Source organism: Convolutriloba macropyga, unplaced genomic scaffold, assembly GCF_964194025.1.
Source record: "Convolutriloba macropyga unplaced genomic scaffold, txConMacr16.3 SCAFFOLD_2694, whole genome shotgun sequence".
NCBI lineage: Eukaryota > Metazoa > Xenacoelomorpha > Acoela > Convolutidae > Convolutriloba > Convolutriloba macropyga.
In genome coordinates, this window is record NW_027453599.1 from 25,905 (window position 1) to 32,691 (window position 6,787).

At 35.4% G+C, this 6,787-nt stretch overlaps 1 non-coding gene across 1 annotated transcript; it reads left to right on the forward strand.

Annotated features, from left to right (window-relative positions):
• Positions 1-92: 92 nt before the first annotated feature.
• LOC142358404 (U4 spliceosomal RNA) lies at positions 93-226 on the forward strand. The gene has a single exon (XR_012761813.1). It is a non-coding gene; the product is annotated as a U4 spliceosomal RNA (small nuclear RNA).
• Positions 227-6,787: the final 6,561 nt, after the last annotated feature.

Sequence of the window (6,787 nt, forward strand, 5' to 3'; positions counted from 1 at the left end):
ATAAACAAAGCATTTCGGTTTTTATCGCAGATGAAGTTAATAATCTTGTAGCTTTCTTGAAATTGGGGTTAAAATTAATTGTGGGAGAGGTTATCTTTGCGCAGAGGCAGTACTGTACGCAATGAAGGATACCTGAGCGGCAGTTATTGCTAATTGAAAACTACTCCCAATAACCCGCCTAGATGGCCTCGAGTCGTCTAGTGCAATTTATGGGGACCTTTCGGGTCTCATCAAAAATGCGAACTAACAGTAGGGAAAAGATCTGCAATGGGTTTAGCCTCATGCAGACATCACTAACCCACAGCAATGTTTAATTCTGCGAAGAGGTTAATCAGATAAAAGGGGATCTTTTCAACAATTCCCCCCTTCGGTACCTAGTAGAGAATCACCCCGTCTCTGCTATACTTAACCAATATTACTTAGCCTAATTAGATAGCCGAATATGAGCGCAATTGCGGATCTCTGTTCACGGCCACGCCTCTCATGCGCTGTGGGATATAATCCGGAAATCGCGGGTCGGTTATCGCGGCGAGGCACGCCCACCGACCCGCAAGTCTGAAAGTCTTTTCGCTTTGTATTCCAATTGTCATAGCATAGCGTATTTTATTCTATTCAGTTTTACATAGTATGCGCGGTGGCGGTCAAGCAAGCCGATAGGCAAGCAAGCCGAAGTTTCAAAGGATCTTTTCTGCTAGCACCCCCCTCCCCCCCAGCCTTATATAGCCGTTAAATTTGCTCCCACAAAATCAGCTTTCGCAAATTGTGAGAGCGATATTTGCATTTCATTGAAAGAAGAGTATCTAGGTAGATTGAAGGCAATTTTAGAATAGTTTCCTTAAGAAGTTTTAAAAAATCAAGCCCCTATTGTAGCCGATAACACCAAAAATGATCTAATACAGAAATGTTTATTGATGCTTACGTTATATGCAACAAATTTTGGTTGAATACGTAATACTTTCAAACCATAGCTGTGCTAGTTTTTAGTAAATGCATATTGCTCATATATATGCACGTAGAAGATTACTTAGCTTTAACAATATGTTTACACATTTATAAATGGGGGTGCCTAACTAAGCGGGGGGGGGGGGGGCTAGCAGAAAAGATCCTTTTCAAAATGAGGTCAAGTAAGTACCGCGATAACAGGTCCGCAGTTTCCGGATTACATCCCACAGCGGATGAGAGGCATAGCCGTGGACAGCGGTCCGCACCCACTAGATGTCTAAAAATTGACGTATTTTTTTCTTTAGTGCATTGGAATACATTATGCACCATAATAATATGCGCAGTTTTGATTGTAATGGTTAACAATGTATTATTTCTGATAGATTACATAACTATTACATACCTTTCGGCTTGTTTTTATGTCGGCTTACTGTGGATCTTTTCCGCTAGCACCCCCCGTCCTATATAGGCGAAACTTAGGCACCCCACAAATTTAATGTTTGGCTACCTTCTAGAAAGGTTACTTGTGTTCATGATTACGTACCTAGTATAATACACCAACATCCACATTTGCAACATTTTTCAGGAAAATCAAAATAGTAGACCCTTTTACAAAGCACGCAATTCCAAGTAATGCAATAAGAAAAAGTTTTTGGTTGATGTTTACATTATATACAGCTCGTTATTATTATACACAGATTAATTTCCAACTACTGCTCTGTTAATATTTTCTTAATGCTAGCGGAAAAGATCTCCTACTTTTAATTCAGCTTACTTTGTGTTCACCAGTATGCGCATACGTGGGTGGAAAGTTATCAGTCGGCTCTGATTGGTTTTTCATCGCAAAGCGCCCCCATCTTTTAGCTTTGAATGCGGTGAAAGCGGTGAATTTTCGTAAGATTTGCGGTTTTTAGCGGTGAAAAATTTTTTTCACCGCATTCACCGGACTTCTTACAACAAAGAACATGAGTTCGAACCACGTACGTTTTGCGTGTCACCATGTTTTTTATTCCACTGCGCCATCTGTCACTTACTTCATTCAAAATTCTTGTCAATTTAAGGTAAGCGTTTGAAATTAGTGGTGAATATTTGTAAGGATTGCGATTTTAGCGACGAAATTTTTTTTCACAGCGTTCTGATGGTAGCGGTGAAAAATCAATTTTCACCGCATTTTGCTGATAGCGCTAGAAAAAATTTTTTCACCGCATTCTGCTGGTAGCCGTGAAGAATTTTCCTTCACCGCATAAGCGGTGAAAAAAAAATTTCACTGCTTAAATATTTTTTTCATCGCATTCATCGCATTAAGCGCAAATCTTACATTTTTACTCATTCATTGCAAATCTTACATCTTTTAGCGAATAGCCCCGATTTTGCAAAAAGGGGGATTGTTGAAAAATTTAACCTATACTTCAGTGAAAAAAATATGGGACATGTCTTCAATGCGACTGGTTAACAGTTCGGCAAAAAAGCACAAGTAAGTGCGAAGTTCAAAAATAATTTTTCATTTTTGAAAACAAAAAACAATTAATTTTACAGTTCTAATGTCGTTATATATCAACTAAAATCCCTAAATTATTCATTTGTATATACATACGAAGCAATTGAGACATGTCATTATTTTTTGTTCGATTGCAAAAATATTCAAAACCAATACGATCAACAATTATTGCTAAAATTTCAAAGGAAACCAAAAATCCTTTGGAATGTAGAAATATATAAAAATCTAACAATTTTTGACGTCTCGTAGTAACAGTAGTAACACAGCCGAGAAACAATGTTTAAAGCTAAAAACGTTATGAAGATTAAATTATAGCTCACGGGAAACAGGTTGTGACCTGTGTTTTCAGAGACTGAATTCCAAATCGGCAGAAAAACTATTTAGAAAAGACGAAGCTGGAAAACTCAAAATTTATTTTTGAAAACAAATCTTTTGAAAAGTCATATCAGACTGAGGAATACAGCAAAAAATTATTGATTTAGTATCAAAACCTCAAGGAGGCCAATTGGACCTGTTAATAATGAGACTAAATCACGAGCCCACAAAAAACAAATACATAATTAAGCCAAAACTTCAAACAATTTTACGACATGACACTGTTCAAGGCACTATAATTATAATATTTTCCCTACATAAAGTGCAAATCATTATTTTCCCTTCTTCTTAACATTAACGAGTCTTCCTTATAACTACTTAGACTACCTAAACTACTTCGGACTACCTGGACGTGATAACATTTAAAAAAAACCAAAAATTGAACAGTATAGAAATCTCGAAAACTAATTTTATGAAGTTAAATGGTCGAAGCAATCAGTCACAACGTATAACCAACATAGAAAAAATGTTTGAGTCAAAAGAGTAATTCAGACTTCTAATGAGTGAGATTGAGTTACATGGTGACAAAAATAAAAGCAGAAAGGAGACAGATGAAAAAAACTTCGTTTAATTTAATTTCAAAGTCATTAAAACAAACAGCTAAAAACTGACATCTTTAACTAGATCAAGTTATACGTCTTGGGGAAGCAATCTATCGCTATCTGTTATATGGCGTACAACAACGAAGAGAAAGACAAACATATGCAAAAAAAACCCCAAAAGTTTGCGAGATCATTGTGTCTCAGCACAAAAATCATAAACTATTTAACAAAAACAATTAACATATCCATATAAACTTTGTTCAACGTTGTGTTTTTTGCCTATAATGCCGTTGTTTAATTGGACTCGTCAATAATGTGATAATGCCACAAGGAAACAAAAAGAAAGCATAAAAAATGAAATTAGTATCAAAAATACAAGAAAAATTGAGAACGCGTACTAACAAAGCAAATCATTATTTGAAAAAAAACCGTTACCGACATGAATCTATAACCCACAGGAAGTGGATTTTGGCCTGTTTTTACGGAGACTGCGCCTAAAGTTGAGAGAAAAAATATAAAATAGTCACAAAGATCAAAATTTTATCGATATTTTCTCAAAACAAATATATTGAAAGTCATAAAAGACATTAGCTAACACCTAAAAATGTCTAGTTTTTTATACAAAAGCTAACTAGATCTTTGATTTGGGACACTAAGTCATTCGGCTGCAAAAAGTTTAAGAAGTAAAGGCAAAACTCAAGAAGTCTATAAAACGTTTACGAGAACAGTTGGTCAGAGCCATAAAAACCATGAGCTTATTTCTGAAGCCATAAAATAACCTTGTTGGGTCTCGTTTAATGTAAACAGCATTTGTTATTAATTGAGCCCTGATTTAAAGTTCTTGACCGTAATTTACATAAAAACATTTACATAGCGAAAACATTTTGAAAAAAATGTCGCGCCCCAATAAAATTTTTTGAAAAAATTTATCATAAGGATCCATGGTGCGATCAAGATCGGCTCAGATATTTTTGCGCGTCTAACAAAACACTCATTTGTTGAAAAATTTGCGAAATAGATCAATTCTATACAAAACTTTTCAGTTTGTCAAAAAATTTTGCATTTTGTATAATTATCGAATTTTTATTTGCAAAAGTTAGGCTAAATTATAATTCCAGAAAATTCTAAAAGCCAACGGGAGTGCAACTAGCTCTTTCTTGAGCTTAAGAAGAACATGTCCGCAGGTTTAAGGCGTCTGCTTCCAGCAGATTTAAAGCAAATAATCTGAAAAAGCCATTTTTTCGACAAAAGAAGTCTGAGTTTTGAAAAATTTAGCATAAAATCTAGCTGAAAAATTTTTGTCGAACAATTCAGCAACCCTCCTCTATCTTTAGAGATAAAATCAATAACACTACAGTTAACAGTTTTAACATATTTTAGCAAAATTGACGAAAGTTTGGTCAAAATTGACGAAAATTTGGTCAAAAATGTGAATAAAAACAGCTGAATTACGACTATTATTCACAAAACTTTAAACCTCGATAACTCCCTATAAAGAGCGAAAAATCCTTTGAATTCTATGTTCTACGCTGGACGGGCTTTCTAATGATACCACTTAAAACTCTACGATTATATCGATCGGCCAAAATTTTCTGAACAAAAAAAACCATCTGAGTATATAGTCCCCCCCCCCCCCCCCCTCAAGAGGGATCGAAACAAAAAGTTTCTCTCATGTTTTAAATTTTCCCTTCTTTTTGTCATTTTTTTCGTCCACTAAAAAACAAAATAAAGCAAAAATTTTGTATGGGCAAACAGAAAGTATTCCCGTATCGGATTTGAACAAATTATACGCATATCGGACTTTGCTTTGAACCGAAAATTATGAGCAGCTAGAATAGCTTTTTGGACTCGGATGCGAACGCATAGCTTCATCAACACCGAGAAACGCGTAACTTCATATAGTTTTCAATAAATTTGTAAGCCTGAGCTCAAAAGCTCAACCAATGCTGTGATCAAACAAAACGCATCAACACCGAAAATAAGTCAAACAATGATTTTTAACTGAAATCATAATTGAAGGTTTATAACTTTCTTGATTAAAATTTCAGAATATAGATAGAAGTAAAATGTCTCCAAAAAGTGAGGCAAGAAATTGAATACTGTAATTGCTTATTTTGTGTTGTGGCATAAAACTCACTTCATCATTGCAAAAAATAGTGTATTCCTTATTATTGTGAGCTTGGAAACCCGGTATGATGCTGGGATTTGTTTACTATTTAACCAACTTTTTGGTTATCCAATCTGAACGTACGAATTAATCGTGCTTTAGACGTTGCCTAATAATAAACGCGATGGTGTTTGTTCATCTTTTAGTTTGTTTTTGATTTAAAAAAATCTTGAATATTTTTGGGCGGTGCCAGCAATCTAAGATGTTGTTTTTAATGCTTTTTGATTTGATCTATCATACTCATGCCACCGACTTACTATCATCAATATAAAGTATCTCTATGAACCAAAAACGACATTATTAGCATGACATTAGCACGACACATTAGCACATATATCATGTGCTGGGAAATAACGAATGATGGAATGATGGAACAGATGCAGGATCTTTTCTGCTAGCGCCCCCCCCCCCCCCCCCCCCCCGCTTAGTTAGGCACCCCCCATTTATAAATGTGTAAACATATTGTTAAAGCTAAGTAATCTTATACGTGAACATATATAAGCAATATGCATTTACGAAAAGCTAGCACAGCTATGGTTTGAAAGTATTACGTATTCAACCAAAATTTGTTGCATATAACGTAAGCATCAATAAAAATTTCTGTATTAGATCATTTTTGGTGTTATCGGCTACAATAAGAGCTTGATTTTTTAAAACTTCTTAAGGAAATTATTCTAAAAGTGCCTTCAATCTACCTAGACACTCTAGTTTCAATGAAATGCAAATATCGCTCTTACAATTCACAAAAACTCAGATTTTGGGGGGTGCAAATCTAACGGCTATATAAGGCTGGGGGGGGGGGGGGGGGGGGGGGGGGGGCGCTAGCAGAAAAGATCCCAGATGCAGATAATTGTTTTAGGAGCAAGCGAGAGGGAATTAATATGCAGGAAAAGGACGGTTTTACTCCTCTTCTGCTTGCTGTTAGCCATGGACATCTTAAGGTAAATTGAACATATTCTCTATTTATGTCAGGACTTCTTTTTTTAGATCCTAGTTGTAAACGAAACAATAAACTTTGAGCTTAAGCTTAATGTTCAAAAAAATGTCCCTCTTGTGGCAGATTTCAGATTAAAGCGAAATTATTGGCTAATCAGAGAAGAGAGTTTATGATTGCCACGCACTGCTAGAACTTTAATTGATGCACTGCTAGAACTTTTATTCGTTATCCGGCTCAATAAATTTGAGCCGAATGAGCATTAAGAAGAATAAGCAACTGTAGTTGGGTCATATATTGGATATAATTTCACTCACGGTTGTTGAATT